Genomic DNA, 20,357 nt, shown 5'->3' with positions numbered 1-20,357 from the left:
GGGTGTCGGACCGCGCAGAGACCACACATAGACTATGCCAGTCATGTAGTCGGAAGTGTCGCGCCCCGAGCGGCCGCCCTTCATTTATTAACTTCCCGCAGGCCACGCCTGGGCTGCGGATTTGGTGGATGCGTGAGGGGTAACAACTAGACTGCTAACTGTTACAGACGTGAAGGAGGTGGAGACAAGAGACTAGCTGCGGCTCTCCTCCCTCATCCACTAGCAATGGCCTCCTGTTCTGCCCTCTGCCTCCTCCAGCCAAAGTTGCTCCAGCACCTCATTTCTCAGCCGCTTAGCTCCCCACCCCCACCCGGTCTCTACTCCCCAACCTGGAACCACAGGCGACGTAAACTAAACACCTATTCAAAGTACACCCAAAAATACCTCTACAAAAACACCAGCCAGGAAAGTGGACCAGCCCCTTCCCGACCCACCTGGTAAAGCCCTGACTCCGTACACCATTATATGTGCAGCCATTATTAACTGTCTAACCTTTTCCCCAGTGACTGGATGAAGCAGTCAGACATCGAGGCTCCTGGCCAGGGGCCCCCTGCAAATAGCAGAGGGGCACCATTAGTCACTCCATGGGCATGAGGCAAGTGGGAGTCCCTCAAAAATTTAGCCACGAAGGAGGGTTCCATGTGATGTCATCGGGGGTGCCGCCTACGACGCAGCATATAAGGCATCGCAGGGCTAATGATTGCCCTCTTTTCCCTCTACTTGGCACCAGAAGTCATCCTACTGCATTCACACATCTGCTTACGTCATGTATACTCATAACAAATGTCTGCTTAACTATGGTTATCATTTCACAATGAGACTATGTGAATAACGGCTAGGCCCTTGGTTAAACCACATTAATTGCATGGGTCTCTCTCCTTGGGAGTTGTTGCAGTAGGGGTACAGCGAATTGTACGTTGTGAGTGGACTATGCTATATTTTTAACAGCTTTCTCCCTGCCCTTTCCTTCTTTTCTCTGCACAAAGGTCAGATCAAATGAAGCTTAAGGAGGGATTTCTGCAGCTTATCTTGCAGCGCACTGCACGATTCCGAGAGCTCCTACTTCTATAAGACCAGCCAACGACTTAAAGGGGCTTGTTTACAAGCACCTTGCGCCGCCGGTACGTCACTTTTTACCATATTAAAAGTGACGCACCAGCGGCGCAAGGGGCTTGTAAATAAACCCCAAAGTCTTGCGCACAACTAGCCAGTGTGGAAAGGGAACAATAGTTTGTGAGGAGTAAATAGAAGATGGGAGGTGCTGCCATCTGTCCTGCTGAAAGCAAAAACGAGGTAGTCACGGTGTGTGCTTCATCCAATTGCTCAAAGCATTATTAAATGCACTACCTATTCTGTGCAGATTGTTTTGTTGCATGTGACAAGGAGGGCTTTCCGATTACACTGGCGCAAGCTGGGATGGGAGAACTCTGATAGTGTATCTTCCAGCCTTTGACATATCTCTGTCTTGCTCATTGGAGTGTGGGAGAGCTGTCACGGTGTCTCCATGCATGAGATGTCATGGTCTCACAGACCGCAGTGTAGTATGTCTCTTATGGTGAATCCCTATCTCACACAGCAGTGTAAGAGAGCTCAGACAGCATGTCTGCAATAAATGGAATGGTGATGTGACACACTGCTGTGTGAGAGCTCCGATGGCATGTCACCATTCAGCGTTCTCTCCCGTCATCAGCCCCTGCTGTTCCTTGTCTGTCTCATCTATTTGCTCGGGTCTCTGCTCCAGACATGGAGAGATTCACTTCTTATCAACTTCAGACCATTTGTAACTCTCTAACTCAATTCTGTCAATAGGCCCATCCCTGTTCCATGTCTGTTCTTGGTCGACATATTAATCACCGCCAAAGCTCTACTACTGTGGGTTTCATATAGGGTTTACACGCTCTGGCCGAACTTCCTCACTGTGCGACGCATCCGAATGTATGACATTAAAATGCAAACTATTACAACGCATACCTTTACAACGCAGTCAATACAACGCAGCTTCCATTACAACGCATGTCATTACAACGCAAGCCATTACAACGAAAATTACTATTCTAACACCGCCGGGTGCTTATCTCAGGGAAGGTGGTGGTCAGTGAGGGATATGCGTAGCAATGGCATGTGTTGTAATGGCATGTGTTGTAATGGATCCTGTGTTGTATTGACAGCATTGTAAAGGCATTGCGTTGTAATGCCTGCATTGTAATGGGTGTTTCCCGATGCATCCTGCTGATGCTCGATGTGTAGAAAGATTTTATAAAGGCTCGGGTTCCTCAGCTGCTTTCAGTGTATTACTTAACCTGCTGCTGCACTTTGGCCACCTTTTTAGTGTGACGTCCTAGCTTCTTCTCCCCAAGGTGTGTCACCATTTACGGTGTAACAAAACACAATTGATCCTTGAGGAATCATTTAACTTTGAATTAATGCTTATAGTGTCACAGTAGTGAACACAATTTGACAGAACTCAAAAGATTTTTTATCAAAAAACAACTTCTTTATGTGATAGAATCAATCAATTATCACAATCAAATAATTTTCTCCAACAAATATAGAATAATGTTCATAAATCATTATCACGCATGTCAACAAAATGACCACTGTTTAATTTCTTTTCATATGTACAGTGGTCTCAGACACCTTTTATTCAAATATGGACCATATACAGCATCAGCCATATGTAATATTCGGTATAGAGTCAAAATATCGAGTTTTTAATATCGACTAGACATAATATCGAGTAAAAAATATAGAATGGACATAATATCGACTAGACATAATATAGACTACCAAAATATCGACTAGAACATTTTAATATCGAATAGAATGGACATAATATCGAATCAAAAATATAGAATGGACATAATATCCACTAGACATAATATAGACAACAAAAATATCGAATTTAAGGTAAGTTAAAATTATTTTTTATTTTTTGTGTAATATAATTCTGTAGCGGATTGTGGGTTTATAGGGGAATAGGGTGGGAAGTAATTTAATTTTAATTAATTAAATATGTTATTTTATTTATTGTTATTTATTTTGAATTAATTGTTAATTAATTATTAATTGGTAATTAATTTTAATTGATTAATTGATAAATATGTTAATTTTAGTAATTTATTTTCTGTAGTGGGTTGTGGGTTTATAGGGGAATAGGGTGGGAAGTAATTTAATTATAATTAATTAAATATGTTATTTTATTTATTGGTATTTATTTAGAATGAATTGTTAAATAATTATTAATTGGTAATTAATTAAAATATAATTGGTAAATAATTTTAATTGATTAATTGATAGATATGTTAATTTTAGTAATTTATTTTCTGTAGTGGGTTGTGGGTTTATAGGGGAATAGGGTGGGAAGTAATTTAATTATAATTAATTAAATATGTTATTTTATTTATTGGTATTTATTTAGAATTAATTGTTAAATAATTATTAATTGGTAATTAATTAAAATATAATTGGTAAATAATTTTAATTGATTAATTGATAAATATGTTAATGTTAGTAATTTATTTTCTGTAGCGGGTTGTGGGTTTATAGGGATATAGCTTGGGAAGTAATTTAATTGTAAGTAATTATATTTTTTAAATATATTTTTGTGTCTAATTTTAATTAATTTATATTGTAAATTAATTTATTGGTAATTGGTAAATAATTAGTATTAGTAGATAATTTTTATTATTAGTTAATTTTTAATTGTAATTTTATTTGATTAATTAATATATTTTATAAAATGTTAAAATATTTTAATTATTTTGTATTAATATTTGTGTTATTTATATTTATATATGAAGTATTTACTTTCCCTACTATTGCACTCACTCGAGTGTGAATAGTAATTTTTACCCCTACGCTATCCAACGCTTTCCCTACTGAAGCACTCTCTGGAGTTGGAATAGTAATTTTTACCCCTACGCTATCCAACGCTTTCCCTACTGTTGCACTCTCTGGAGTAGGAATAGTAATTTTTACCCCTACGCTATCCAACGCTTTCCCTACTGTTGCACTGTATGTAGTAGGAATAGTAATTTTTAACCCTACGCTATCCAACACTTTCCCTACTGTTGCACTCACTGGAGTGGGAATAGTAATTTTTACCCCTACGCTATCCAACGCTTTCCCTACTGTTGCACTCCGTGGAGTTGGAATAGTAATTTTTACCCCTACGCTATCCAACGCTTTCCCTACTGTTGCACTCACTGGAGTGGGAATAGTAATTTTTATCTCTACGCTATCCAACGCTTTCCCTACTGTTGCACTCTTTGGAGTAGGAATAGTAATTTTTATCCCTACGCTATCCAACGCTTTCCCTACTGTTGCACTCACTGGAGTGGGAATAGTAATTTTTACTCCTACGCTATCCAACACTTTCCCTACTGTTGCACTCACTGGAGTGGGAATAGTAATTTTTACCCCTACGCTATCCAACGCTTTCCCTACTGATGCACTCTCTGGAGTTGGAATAGTAATTTTTACCCCTACGCTATCCAACCCTTTTCCCTACTGTTGCACTCACTGGAGTGGGAATAGTAATTTTTATCCTTACGCTATCCAACGCTTTCTCTACTGTTGCACTCACTGAAGTGGGATTAGTAATTTTTACTCCTACGCTATCCAACGCTTTCCCTACTGTTGCACTCTCTGGAGTGGGAATAGTTATTTTTACCCCTACACTATCCAATGCTTTCCCTACTGTTGCTCTCTCTGGAGTGGGAATAGTAATTTTTACCCTCTCACTATCCAACGCTTGCCCTACTGTTGCACTCTCTGGAGTTGGAATAGTAATTTTTACCCCTACGCTATCCAACGCTTTTCCTACTGTTGCACTCACTGGAGTGGGAATAGTAATTTTTACCCCTACGCTATCCAACGCTTTCCCTACTGTTGCGCTCTCTGGAGTGGGAATAGTAATTTTTATCCCTATTCTATCCAACACTTTCCCTACTGTTGCACTCTCTGGAGTGTGAATAGTAAATTTAACCCTCTCGCTATCCTACGGAAAAAATATTGTATATGTTTTGTTAATAATATGTATGTATATATATATATATATATATATATATATATATATATATATATATATGTATATGTTTTAAAAATATATATATATATTTTTTAAGTTACATTAATTATTTATTAATTTTAACTTTATTTAAGTATTTTAAGTATGTTAAAATTAATTTTAAGATATTTAAAAAATTCGATATTTTGACTATATATTTTTTCCTATCGATATTTTGGAATCGATATTTTTGTACTTACCTGTTTGTAGATAGGAAGTCGATATTCTGGCATTCTATATTTTTACCTCGATATTTTGGGAAGTCGATATTTTGACTGTCGATATTCTGTCAGTGATCCGTAATATTCAATTCTTCACTTTTCATTCAATTAAATAAACATCCATTGATAAGCATGTATACAAAAGAAGTGTCGTAGCGTCGACGTTTCGGTCTCACATCCGGTTAATCAAATCCACAAGACCATCCTCCGGACAAATGTTGCACAGTGAATCTAATAATGAAATATATACAATATTAAAAAAACACCCAATTCTATAAAAACTCTTGAGTTCTAAATATGTATCGTCTACTTATACCTCCATCAACAAATCAAGTGCCACCTTAATGTATAGTCACCAAATACACAGACTTGTGAGCTCCACACCTCAAGTGACATCTTATCCGTCTTATCCGTATCATGTGTGCAGCACTGCCACAACATCAAAGAATCAAAAAATCAAAAAACCTCCACCATGTTCATATCACCATGCAGTTAAAAGTTCACCAAATTTTACTCACAAAACGCGAAGTCTTTAGGCTAATTGTTTCAGCAGCACCTAAAAACAGTCATAGTCGTCAGTGAATCACACCTAGACTACTTCAAACAAACACCACTCTCCACCGAAAGTGAATCTGCAATAAATTGACTCTTAACGGCTGTCACCTTCACTTTAAATCTAAGGACAAAGTACATAAGGTATGTCAGTATTACAACCCTAGTGCTCCCGAACAGCTACTTAAAACCACAAGCAATGTTGCAGTACTCACGTATGAATCAGCGCTTTAATCAGCCATCTATCTAAAAAGACGAAAACAGTCTATTACCATTAATTGCTTCCACTCCTGGAAGACCGCTACAATGATTCCTACATTAAATTTCAGCAAAACAAGTTTCAACTTACTCGTTTCAAGGTTCGACTTAATCCATCCTCCACCCGACATAAAGACCGAGTGTGGGCGCCGTTTCCTCTGCAGCCTTTAACCTCGCTGACGCGACGTCAACACATCAGTCGTGTCGGCCATCTTTAAACAGGAAAACAAAGTCAGACCTCTAAAGACTCCTATCTCGTAAGATTACTCTTTATCTAGTTCTAGGACAAATCTAACACCACTAGTGTAACGATTTCTTTAGGAAAACGGCCCTGCCAGTGAAAACGCCGCCTCATATCCTGACAGTTCTTAAATCTTTGAAGTAGGGCTCTCCCACAGACCCGTGCCCTGCTCTGGTGCTTGGGGCGGTGGCTGCGACGGTCTGTAGGGAAGTTACTCAGATTGTTAATCTTTCTTTCTCTACGGCTAATGTTCCTATTGTGTGGAAGCAGGCGAAACTTCTGCCGCTCCTCAAAAAAGCCGGGTCGAATTTAGCTGCTCCGTCGAGCTATCGGCCTATATCCTTGCTACCGGCCCTGGCTAAAATTTGGGAGAAAATGGCCTTCCGCCAATTGAATAATTTTGTAGAGTCTTCTCAAGCTTTACATCCTGCCCAATCGGGCTTCCGGGCTGCCTATAGTACTGAGACGGCCTTGGTCGAGGTTTCAGAGGCAATTAAGGGGTGCTTGGACGGAGGCGGCAGAGCAGTTCTGGTTTTACTGGATCTCTCTGCCGCCTTCGATACGGTGCCCCACGGGCTTCTACTCTCCAGGCTGTCTTCTATCGGCATTTCGCGGTTGGCTCTGGACTGGCTAACGTCGTTTTTAAACGACAGGACGCAGCAATTCTGGATGCCACCATATGCTTCTCAGCCAAAGTCACTTTCCACAGGAGTCCCCCAGGGGTCTATATTGAGCCCCCTGCTTTTTAATTTGTATCTGACTCCCCTGATCTATCTAGCAGAGTTTTTTGGGGCGAAAATTATGGTCTACGCCAACGACACCCAACTTTTGTTCACCTGGCCAGATGATAATTTGGATACCTCGGTTGTGCAGGACTGTCTTACCTCAGTCTTTCGTTGGCTGGCCCTGGCACAGCTTAAATGTAATGAGGAAAAATCGGAGGTCCTCTTCTATGGAGCCTTTCCAGATAATTTTAGAACCCTTCTCTGGCCTCGTGACATCCCCTGTCCAAAATCCATGGATGGCCCAGCTAGGAATTTGGGAGTCTGGTTTGGGGATAATCTCAAATTTGAAGACCATATCAGAAGACTTACTGGTGTCTGTTTTGGAACCCTGAAAAGAGTCTTCCCTTTGCTCCCGAGAGATGCTAGAGAGACAGTATCGCGGGCGCTCATTCTCTTCAGGTTAGATTATGCGAATGCGTTGTTCATTGGCATACCTGCCTATTTGATCAAAAGGCTGCAGGTGGTGCAGAACGCGGTCGCTAGACTCCTGTTTAACATCCCTAGGAGGTCGAGCGTCCGCCCCCACCTGCATAGCCTGCATTGGCTCCCAGTGACGCAACGTATTCTGTTTAAGGCTCTTGTTCTCTCCTTTAGGGCTACCCATGAGCTTGGGCCTCAATATTTAAGAGAACGCTTTTCCCTGTACATCCCTAACCGTGCCTTGCGATCTGCTAACCAATGCAGGATGGTCATCCCCAGATTTAGATATGCCAGGCTGGGAGGTCAGTCTATATCTGTTCTGGCGGCTAGAGCTTGGAACACCCTTCCTCTTTCGCTCCGCTCTTCCCAGAATGTTGCCATCTTTAAGAAAAACCTTAAAACTCATCTATTTAAAGTAGCCTTTTAGCTTCCTCTCTCCCCCTCTGCACGCCTTATCCTCTGCCTACCGCGCCAGGATACTTCCGAGTAACAGAGCGCGTTACAAAACCCTTAAAATAATAATAATAATAATAATAATAATAATAATGATTGTACTCCACGCGCAAAAGCATTTCGGCCATCTTGGATTGTCCATAGACCCTGCATTCTGCCAAAACACCCCTTACGGTTTGCATTAAGTCCACAGGCATCGAAGTTCCATCATACCTAAAAAGCATTTAAAAAGTATTTAGTATTTAAGAACAACAATTAATGTGCGCATAATGGTTTTAGCCTGCTTATGCTCGCCAACTACTAAGCTGCAGCTGTGAGTATATCTGAGTGTGTCAACATGAGTGTCTGGGTTATTTAGCATACTCTAACTCATTTGCCTATAACAGGACATATCAGCCCTCTAGGATCGTCTAACCATCATAATTTCTACTCTGTGATCCTTTTCAAATGAATTATATATACATACTCACACACATCATAGTGGCCTGGTACCCTTGTGCAAATTATACGCACCACAGTGGTGCAAGGTTCAACTAATTAATAAATTAATGCACAAAATTGCTCACCACATAAATTCCAACCCTGGCTCAATTCAAACCACCAAGCGCCTCAAGCTGACAAGTTATACTCTGTAACCTATTCTTAATACAACCTTGCACCTTCTCACTAGCACCAGTTCAAACAAAGTGTCTATAGAGTAGCCAGCGTTTGCCACTCAACAAAAGAATTCAGCCGTTTCTCCACTGTCTTAGTTGACCAAATCCACCTATTCTCTTTAAGTATAAGCAGACGATCCACATTCTGTCTTCTTTTAGAGCTTTTTACAACCTCTAACACAAACCATTTCATGTCCAGCAGAGTATGTTGTTTCTCTAAATAATGCTCCACCAGAGGTGCAGTTACAATTTTGCATTGAATGCGAGACTGGTGTTGGATTATTCGTTCTTTACCTCCTGTGTCGTTTTGTCTATATAATACAACAAACAAGGGCATTGGATAGAGTAGATGACATTCCTAGTTAGGCAGTTAGAATGTTGGCACAATATCCATTGTTTACCATTTACATTACATGATTTCACCATTGCTGTTGTTGCACAGGCAGCACAATGCCCACAAGGATAATGACCTACAATAGGCATTAACCCCCATATACTTTTAATTGTTGTAGGAATTGGTTCTCTGTATGCTTTCACCAAGTGATCTATCAAATTCTTCACTCTTTTGAAAGCAAAATGGGGTGGGTTAAGTTGTGGTTCCACTTTCTGTATCAAGTGCCAATTCTTTGACACTATCTTTCTAATGGCATTCAATTCTGTTTCCAAGGTAGTTACGCATGTGACAGAATCTTGTTCATTCTCATTGTGACTTTTAGATTCTAATAGAACCTGTCGATCATAATACCAGGCTTGTTTTAATGAGCGTTTCACCATTCTATAAGGGTAATTTCTCATCACTAGTTTAGTCTGCAGAATTTTTGCCTCTTTAAAATAATCTTCCCTTTTGGTACAATTCCGTTTAATACGTAAAAATTGTCCAAAAGGGAGGTTATCACGCAAACTGCAAGGATTATGACTTGTTTACTTTAAAAGCGTATTTCTCGCTGTAGGTTTCGTGAAGAGACGTAGACATCATTCCAAATACATAAATCCAAAAAACTGAAGGTTACTATTCTGCTCATAAGCCATGAATGGAATTCCTGTACTTTTGAGATAGAACCTTCCCACACCATACATACATCATCAATGTATCGTAAGTACTTTTTTATATTGCATAGGAAAGGATTATTATTGTAAATTACCTTCCCCCTCAAATGATGCTACAAAAAGATTTGCTACATCTGGACACCTTTTATTTGACCCAAAAAACCTCCATTGAAAATGAAATAGTTGTCTTCTAATGCAATTTTGGCACATTTGACAATAAAACCAGTAGGAACCTGATGTGGACGTGATCTTTCTTCTAACGTCTTTCTGATGACATTGAGGGCTTAAGATTGAGGTATTCTTGTATACAAGCTTTCTTTGTCCCTCGTCATTAGAACATTGGTTAGTGTATTAAAAGGTTCACCTTCAAGTTGTGTAATAACACTTGTGCTATCTTTTGTGTATGATTTTGTGAGAGGCACATAAGGTTTGATTAAAAAATCAACATATTCAGCAAGCGGTTGTAAAATAGACTGACAACCCGCCACAATAGGTCTTCCCGGAGGGTTTTTATTGTCTTTACGAATCTTAGGAAGCTCATGAAAACACCGAAATGGAAAAATCCTTTTTATTCAGATAGTCAAATTCTTTTTGGCTTAACCATAGACCATCACGGCCTACACTGGTGAGTGTTTGAATTTCTCTCCTGATTTTCTGCATCGGGTCAATGGGTAATTTAACATAATGTGATGCATTATTCAATTGTCTTAAGGCTTCTGTGTTGTAATCAGCCTTATCCTGTACAATGATACTGCCCCCTTGTCAGCCGGTTTGATAATAATATCATCCTGACTGGCAAGGGCTTTAAGAGTCATGTGTTCTTCTTTGGAACAATTGTATTTGACCTATTTTGTATCTTGGAACATTTGTTCCACTTCAGTTAGTACCACATTCACAATTGTAATTAATTTCTTTGGCATAAGGTTGCTCTCTGGATAGAATGTAGATGCACAGCGTAACCCTGTGACATTATTCTGTGTCACTATTGGGGTCTTGTTAAAGAAATATTTCAGGCGTTTAGTTCTAAAAAATGTATACAACTCCATCTGAGTTGTGAACGTATCATTTCTATTCGTAGGAACGAATGATAGTCCATGGCTCAATAACTCAATCTCTTTTGTGCTTAGTTAATACGATGATAGATTAAAAATGGATACTACCTCCAATGTAGGATTGCTATGATTCAAGGTTAACTAACCTTGAAAAGCCGGGTACAGCAGGAGTGATGAGGATGCTAGTTAACTCCTTCCCTTTAAGCGGCAATACCTGTGAGCTGGTATAAACTCGCTCTACAGATATTACCCCAGCCGGGGAAGGGGAAAAAAGGGATAAACGAAACATTAAAGTTGCAACAGAAAGAACACTCAATGGCGTGGATGCAGGAGTTGGAGGCTTCACTCCTATGAGAGCCCAGTGTTCCCTGTATGAAAGACACAATACAACATACATGAGTTTCCTAACCTCACCCACTCTGTATGACTAAATATGTATAGATACTGTGTGTCTAAACTTACGTAATGTCTGCCACAATCATCCGAAGAACAAAAAGCACAAAAGGTAAAAATAAAGAAAAGAAATCAAAGTGTCTTTTGCCTCTAATAATCCAGGGTTTGCAACACTCAGCAGGATTAAGCTTCCAAATAAAAGAAGTCAATGTAGAAATGTACTTATCTGATATCGTAGTCTTGAACCTCATGTATCTCCTTCAAAGTTGAGATCGCCGTTGTGGTTCAAGTTACACAATGTTGAAAATCACACTGGTAACCTCCAAGATACTCAAAAACACATCTGAGCCTCGCAACTGCTCTACTGTGCCACAAAAACAAAAGGTAATCCAAAGGGTGGCATGCAACTGTACCCCTTGCTGCGTATAGCACAACCAAGGAAATCCAAATAAAAGAGCTTGTCTTCTTGCGAGCACTTAGCGCATATGACGATTGTAGAAATGCCCAGATCCTGCCAGGAAGTCCAAGGCACGTATATCGCGGTCTTGCATCAGCGCGAATGCGTGCTGGAACACTTACAGATTACCGGTCTCTGCCGGCGGGGGAAAACGGACGTTTTTGTGCTCCTGCGCGAACGCGTGAAATACACACAATGAGGCTTGCAGGATTCCGGTCTCTACCGGCGGGTGAACGGACAAACAAAGGCAGATATCTGTTAACACTCTGGACTCTTGAGTGCAATCAAACCAGGGGCAGCATCTCTTCCGATGTAGACTTCACCTAAGCATACAGGTGACAAGCACCAGGCAACAGGAAGGGTGTGCTTATAACGGAAGTAAATGGAATAAAGGATAGTAGACAGAGAAGACAGAGCTGTCCTTGAGGCTTTCTGGGATATGTAGCCCCCTAACCATTTTCATCACATTTATACATACTTGGCTGCCTATCTTCCCCCTTCATTCTGGCCTAAACATGGCAGAACCCCCTCTCAACGATCGACGTCTCGGCGGTCCACCGGGCTTAGTGGGGAACAATGTATGGAAATGCCGTAGGAGCCCAGGGCAATGAAGGTGGGTACTTCGTTCCCAGGAACGCTCCTCGGGCCATACCCGTTCCTTTCTACAAGGTAATGTACCCGTCCCTTTATACGTTTGGAATCAAGAATGGTCTAGACTTCATACTCCTCCTCTCCTTCTATTTCCACTGGCTTAGGTCTCACAGGTAGTCTAGTTCCAGGAAGAAAGGGTTTCAATAGTGAAACATGAAACATCGGGTGGATGTGCCATTTAGAAGGGAGCATTAGCTTCATGGCCACAGGATTGATTACCGTAAAGATCGAATAAGGACCCACAAACTGAGGTTGTAACCATGTGTTTCCCTTGAACTTCAAATGTTTTGTGTTAAGCCACACCTTATCTCCTACCTTATATGATGGTTCAGGGGTTCTCTTTCTGTCTGTGTGTAACGTGTCTCAGGTCAGGTTCTGGCTGCTTCTAAGTGTGTTTTGGCATTCTGTAAAACTGTTTTGAGATGTGCATGATGTTCTTGGATTGTGGGATGGTCGGACATCCCTGGTTGTTCGAATGGCAGTATGTTAGGATGATACCCATTAAGCCAAAAGAAGGGCGAACAACCCAACGAGGAATGGTGCGCATTGTTATATGCGAATTCCAAAGTCCATAGAAGCGTTCTCCATTCCTGACCATGTTGTAACGTAAAACACCTCAGGTATTGCTCCAGTGTTTGATTGAGCCTTTCTGTTTTGCCGTCTGTCTGAGGATGGTAACTAGTAGACAATCGGGCATCGATTTTCATTATGACACACAGAGCTTTCCAAAACCTTGACATAAATTGGGTCCCTCTGTCAGTGATGATAACAGCGGGGATTCCATGCAAGTGGGCTACGTGTTGCAAAAAGACAGTAGCCAATTCCCCTGATGTGGGCAACTTGTTTAGCGCTACAAAATGACCCATTTTGGTTAAATGGTCAATGACCACAAGAATGGTGTTGTTACCGAAACTGAGAGGCATTTCCAGTAGAAAGTCCATAGACACAGTATGCCATGGGGCTGGGGGTATCGGTATCGGTCTCAGTAATCCACTGGGTTGTTGATACTGGGCCTTGGTCTGCGTACAGATAGAACATTTTGAGACATAGTCTTCTGTGTCTTTCCGCAGTGTTTCCCACCAGAAGTATCTAGAGACGTTTTGTACGGTCTTCTGTTTTCCCAAATGGCCAACCAAGGTAGAATCGTGCGTCCATAGTAGGACTTGCCTTTGCAGAGGCGCATTGGGTACAAAAAAAGTTTGTTATAAAACAGCAAATGGTTCTTCATTGATCTGTGCAGTGGTTCTTTGGCCACCCAGGCCTTTTCGTCCAGTGAACCAACTTGCTTTTGTACCTCTTCCAGGAATTCCGCCATAATTTCTGTTGGAAATGAAGCCTTTTGGGGAATAACAGCTCGTGCTAGGCTGGTTTCCGGGACGGGCAGGGGTCTTGACAGCGCGTCGGCTTTGCCATTCTGTGGTCCTGGTGTATATCTGATCACAAAATCAAAGCCAGAGAAAAATAACTACCAGCGAAGCTGCTGAGGCGTCAGCGCTCTAGCGCTCTTTAGAAAGAGCAGATTCTGGTGATCAGTGTATATTTCCACTGTGTGTCTGGCTCCCATTAAATGATGTCTCCATTCTTCACACGCCCTCTTTATTGCCAATGTCTGTGATGCTGTAGTTTACCTCACAAGTCAACTGTTTCCGAGAGAAGTAGGCAACAGAATGTAACTGTCCAGTTTCGGGATGAATTTTGGGACAGAACGCCTCCGATGGCTTAATGTGAGGCCTCTGTTTCCACCACAAATGGTTGACTGACATCAGGGTGACATAGGATGGGAGCAGTGGTGAAGCAGGTCTTTAATGCTCGAATGCCTGTTCTGCCGAGACAGTCCATAAAAAGGCGGCTCCTTTTCAAAGTAGGTGTGTCAATGGTTGAATGATTTTGGAGACCTCCTTGATAAATCTCCTATAGTAGTTCGCAAAGCCCAGGAAGCTCTGCAAGGCTTTTACGCAAGAAGGAGACTCCCAATGGATGACAGCGTGTATTTACTTTTGATCCATATGAAGACCATTTGGTCCAATGACATACCCCAGGAACTCTACTTCTGTGGTGTGGACAGGCATTTCTCAAGCTTGGCATACAGAGCGTACCTCTGCAGGCGCTCTAACACGGCCGATACATGGTGGACATGTTCCTTCTGTGATGCGGAGTATATAAGGATGTTGTCTATGTAAACGATGCATGACACATCCAACAATCCTTTGAGCACTTCATCCATGAAATACTGGAATGCGGCGGGGGCATTGCAGAGGCCAAAGGGTATAACCTGATATTCAAATAGCCAAATTTTGTGCGAAAAGCCGTTTTCCACTCTTCTCCCGCCGCACTCTCACCGGATGATACGCACCCCTAAGTTCCAGTTTGGTGAAGACTTTGGCTCCTTTTAACTGGTCAAGTAGAACTGGTATAAAAGAAAGGGAGTACCTGTTCTTTTCAGTCACCCTGTTTATCGCCCTATAAGCGATGCAAGCCCTCAAGCCTCCTTCCCGTTTTGGAATAAAAAACAGGGGCGAGGAAGCAGGTGAGGATGATGGACGAATGAAACCGGAAGACAGCAGTTTCTTCAGATATTGTTGCAGATAGGTGGTCTCTGCCTCAGTGAGGGCATATATCCGACTATAGGGAATGCTGGCACCAGGTTCCAATTCTATCACACAATCATAATCCCTATGTGGGGGTAACTTGTTGGCTTCTTGTTCGCTGAACACTTCTTTATATTGTATGTAGGCCTCCAGAAGCGTTGAAACAAGGCAAATACTTGACTCACAACATCCACTGGCCAGCAAGGTAGCAGGATTTTCCGTCTGGTAGTGTGTGTGTACATGGTCCTGAGTACAGTGTTCTAGACAAAACGCGGAATTTAAAGTAACCGTGCGAGCTGCCCATTGAACTACGGGATCATGCTGCGTAAGCCACGGCATTCCCAAAATAAGTTTAAATTGTGGGGCGTCTATGAGATCGAATTGTATATGTTCATAGTGGTTCATACCGACCTGCATTATGATTTGGCAGGTATGAAAGCACACCGGCCCTGATGTTAACGCAGTTCCATCCACTGCCTTTACAGGTTCTGGAATCTTCTTCCTTATGCACGGTACTCCCAATTCCTGTGCGTATTGCTGGTCGATGAAATTACCCGTAACCCCAGAATCCAATAATGCATGCACAATCACGGGCTCCACACCTGGCCACTCTACAGTAACACACACGTTCATATGGGGCACCGACGTTTGCACTGTATTAGCCACAGCGTGAAAGACCTCTTCATGATCAGGTCTCAAACAAGGGGTCTCTTGCTTGTTTGACCATAGCCGTTTCCCGAAGTAGCTGGAGGGTATTCCACCACAGGTACAGTTCGGGCTCCTTTATTGCCTTTGTATATGGCTTTGGTCTTTGATTTACAATCCGTGATAAAATGGCCAGGCTTCCCACAATACATGCACAGTCTTTGGCTGCGTCTTCGGTTCCTTTCATCAGGACTCAGGGGTCCACGCACGCCACTTATCTGCATAGGTTCTGTTCCATCATTTGACGAAGGGTTTTCTTCTGTGAGTGCCCTTGATCGGGGAATTAGAAACTTTACTTTGGAACGCTGTTTATCCCCTTTTCTTTCCTGTAGGCGATGATTCAATTGTACAGTAAGATCTATAAGTTCATCACAAGAGGTAGGCATATGAACCACTTGGGCCAATACGTCCTTCAGTTCCCCTCTCAGCCCCTGGTAATACAAGGAGATTCTTTATTCGATAGGCCAATCAGTTTCTATAACAAGTCGGTTAAATGTGGTAATATATGTCAAAAAATCTTGTGAGCCCTATTTAAGTGTCATAAGTTCCTTGTCCCCTAACCATTTTCGTCACATTCATACATACTTGGTGTGGATCTCACAAGTCTGGGTATTTGGTGACTATACATTAAGGATATAAACAAAAGAAGAAAGGTTGAGTGTGTCTCAGAAGCCACAGAGACGGAGCGATGTAAGGAAGAAGTTACACACCCAATTTGGGTAGATAAGAAAGTCCTCACACACCGACCTAGTCAGTGTCATGCTTCATCATAGGGCCCCACCAAAGAGGCCGAGTGCCTCTTCGGTGTGCTACGACGCCAGAAGACTGCGGAGCTGGTTGTGTGAGTGGGCATGCAGTGAGGTATAAAGATAAAAGTGCCTAAAGAGTATCTCAAAACAAAAGTTTTTATTAATAGATCCCTAAGACACGGTTAAAAGGTTCCTATGTGTCTGAATTTACAGCCAAAGGTAATGGTTTGGTTTAATTCAGAGATTTAAGTCAGTCAACATGTTTCAGCCTTTTAAAGTGGTGTTAATTTACCTAGGCATTCATCAGGACTAGTGTAAACCCCGGCGGTATGGACTCTCTAATCGTCCACCCTAACCTGGGGACGTGAAAGTGAAAAAGTAAAAAGTGTGGTAAAGTGCAAAAGAAAAAGGGGGGAAGAGCTGGTAGCCCATTCCTAAAAAAACTCCTGATTTAGGAGTGTTTCTGCACCTGTAAAGGAGAAAACACAGACAAACATAAAAGACATACACACAATTACTAGTAGGTATAGGTCAAGTCGTTTGTCCAGGGTGTCCAAAACTGTGGCAAAAATAGTGTCAGCAAATAAACACTAAAGTTATCACCATCCGTATAACCCTATAGGGATGATACCACTAACTCTAGGGAGTGAAGTGGCAAATAAGTGCTTAGAACACGCCAAATAGCTAGGGGGGGTTAAAAAACACAAATTAAAAGTACTCCATAGGAAGGATCAATGGACCAAAGGTCAGTGACCCCACCAGACAGTTCGTGACCTCAAACCGTTATCTCACTTTAAGTTATGGCGCTAGCTGCACCATGGGTCTCGGGAGGGGGGTAGGAGCGTACCTGGCACACCCTGTAGGAAAAAAGGCAGAGGTTTGAATACATAGGAACAGGTTAACTTAGCTCGATCGTGTAGGTCGCGTTGGATGGAATCGTGTCAGGAACTCACGCCCTCAACGCTCGCCACCCGCTAAGCACCTAGCTTAACCTCTGAACCGGACCCTGACGATGGAGAGCGGGGCCGGTTATCGTGTTTAAGAAGCATTCCTCGTAGCCCCGTGCACTTCCGGGTGGGCGTGGTTAGGCCGAAGCGAGGCTTGGAACGCACCGGTCTATTGCCGGTGGGAGCGATCGCACTGAAAGTGAGGCTTGGTTGGCGGCCACTGGGAGCAAGGAGACAAACGTTTCTATGGTAACCGATCCGCTGGTTACTGACGATGAAAGTGATTAAAGCTTTATTTAATCAAGACGCCAGGTAGACAATGCCGTGCAGCAGCCTGGATGCCCCATGATCGAGAAAGGGGAATGCGCTGCATTGTAAGAGAACTAGGGGGCGGATTACCCTGTACTTGCTTGGTCTGATTATTGGATGACACATTGTCCAAAAACCGGTGCAAAGAAAAAGGGGGGGCTGATCAAAGTAATCATAGTCCTACCCTGTCTAATATCCACACAGCCATGCAGGGGTAAGGGGAAAGCCTCTAGGATTGCATAAGTTCCCAAGAAGAGCAATAATTTAGGATCAGCCTGCAGTATAGAGTGGAGATGCAGGAGTAGTGCGGTCCACTCTTTACCTTAGTACAGTGTTCCATGGGATATCATCGTTCAGCCCAACTAGATTGGTGCCCAAGCGATATATCCAACGCTGTTCTTTCTCAAACAGTCTGCTTGTGATGTTGGTGGTACCAGTGATTACTTCTATAATAGTCCATCTCATGTCATTGGTCGTGTGATTGCTTGACAGGAAATGACGGCTCAACTTTGTTGTTGTTTTCTTGCATCTAATGTTACTGTGATGTTCACAAATGCGCTGTTTTATTTTGCAAGTGGTCATGCCTACATAACGCAAGGCGCAAGGACAAGTGATTAGATACACAACATTGGTTGAGTTGCAGTTTGTGTGTGCAACCTGTGTCCAGGTCTTCCCTTGCTCTAGATTGAGTGTTTTAGATGCGTCCCTCAGATGGCACACACTGCAATCTGTGCAGGGGTAATTCCCTGTGACTTGAGGTAAACCCCATGCCTCCGTGACTGAAGGGATTCGTGGGGGGATTCTTTCTTTGGGGCGAGTGTGGACCAGTGCGTCTTTAAGACTACGGCCCTTCTTCTTGAAGGAGAAAAGAGGCTTCTCCCAGTCTTTTTTTTGTAGATTTAATGATCTTCCAATGCTTGTTTATGGTCTTTTTCATGACGTTGGACAGGCTGTTAAAGGTGGTCACACATGTGAGTGGGATTTCATCTTGAGTGTTAGTTTTCTCTTCCAACAGTGCATCTCTAGGCTGGTTCCGAGCTCTCTTGTAACCCTTATTCAGAGTTGAAGCTGGGTAACCTCTATCTTTCAATTTTTCAGTTAGTCCAGAGGACTGTTCTTTGAAATCTTTTAGAGTACTACAGTTCCTTCTCAGTCTAAGTATTGCCCGTATGGTAAATTCTCCTTCAAAGGGCGGGGGTGGAAACTGGTAAACTCTAGTAGGTTGTTCTTAGCTGTGGGTTTGTGATGGGTTTTCGTGGTTAGACTCGTACCGGAAACAGAGATCACTACATCGAGAAAGACAATTTCAGTTTTACTGGTGGTATATGTGAACCTGAGGTTGTGGTCAAGGGTATTAATCCATGTCAGGAATGACTGAAGGTCACTGTCATTGCCTGTCCACAGTAGCAAAATATCATCAATATAACGCTTCCATAAAAGTATGGAAGCCGAGAATTCTGCGGATGGAGGTAAGACGTGTTTTGCCTCAAAATCTGCCACATAGAGTCCAGCTACACTCGGGGCAAATGTACTGCCCATAGATGTACCTGAGCATTGAAGGAACAGCTGGTTCTTGAAGGAAAAATAATTCTCTTTAAGGGCTATTGTGGCGCACTGGATTATGAACGATTTTGGTGTTTGGTATTTCCAGTCAATTGAGTTTAGTGACTCCTCCAGGACTCTGATGGTATCGTCCTGGGGGATGCTCGTGTAGAGACTCTCAACATCCAACGTCACCAGTGTGATTGAGTTTTCTACAAAGGTGATGTCTAGAAGGAGCTGTAATAAGCTTTTGGTGTCTCTCAGGTAGGTTGGGGTTGACTGCACAAGAGGTTTGAGAAATTGATCACAAAATCGGGATAACGGCTCCAGGAGAGAACCTATTCCTGATACTATAGGTCGTCCAGGGGGAGGCAGCCTATTCTTACGCATCTTGGGCAGTGTGTAAAAATATGGAATCACATCACTCCTACTGTCCAGAAAGTCTGCTTCATTTTTGGACAAGTGACCTCTTTCCTCCACTTGTCTCACTAGAGCGGTGATCTTCTTGGTTAAATCCACGGTGGGATCTATAGTCAGAGGGGTGTAGTTCCTGTTATCTCGTAGCAGATCCTCACAGACTTTGTCATAGTCTTTGGTATTCTGTATCACAATGCCACCACCTTTGTCCGCCGGTTTTATAGTTATTGCAGTGTCATTCTGTAATTGTTGTAAGGCCTGGTATTCTGCGCTGGTAAAATTGCCAAATGTTCTTGGATTCTGGCAGGACTCCAGATCTTTAAACACCGCCTCTTCAAAGGCGGTGATGGCCACCAGCACAGTGTGTGGAGGGGGGGTGAAAGTGGAGTTCAGTCTCGGGCCGGTGTCACCTTTCCAAATGGACTCATTAGGATCTGTTTTGCCTTCGAAAAAAGCTTTCAGCTTCAGCTTGCGGAAGAAAGCAGCAAGTTCACAATGCAGCTTAAATTTGTCCGGTCTGGCTGTAGGGACAAACCTCAAGCCTTTTTCTAGAACCTGTGCCTCAATAGGTGTTAGTATCCTTTCTGAAAGATTGGTCACTAAGCTTACACTCCGCTCGTTCCTGGTTGTGGATTGTTGCTGCGGGTGTGATTTGCTACAGAGTCTTCCTCCTCCCAGGACACTCAGTTGTTGCCCCTCCTTCTCCCTCTCCCTCTCCGGCCGCTCTCTAAAAAAGGCAGTCGGTACTGGTTCTGGAAGTTAATGGGAGGCATAAATCCCGTGTTCCAAATTTGATTTTGAGAAGGATTACCCTTACTCTGCAGTATCTTATGCCCCTCCAACTAA

General features: G+C 42.5%; 1 long non-coding RNA gene across 1 annotated transcript in view; it reads left to right on the top strand.

Moving 5' to 3' along the window:
• Positions 1-20,357, top strand: part of LOC144791683 (uncharacterized) — a 206,121-nt gene that overhangs the window by 59,389 nt on the left and 126,375 nt on the right. The window lies entirely within an intron of this gene.

This window comes from Lissotriton helveticus, chromosome 11, assembly GCF_964261635.1.
Source record: "Lissotriton helveticus chromosome 11, aLisHel1.1, whole genome shotgun sequence".
In the NCBI taxonomy this organism is placed as follows: Eukaryota; Metazoa; Chordata; class Amphibia; order Caudata; family Salamandridae; genus Lissotriton; species Lissotriton helveticus.
Note: the sequence above shows the minus strand (reverse complement) of the source record. Positions and strands in the feature narration are given on the sequence as shown.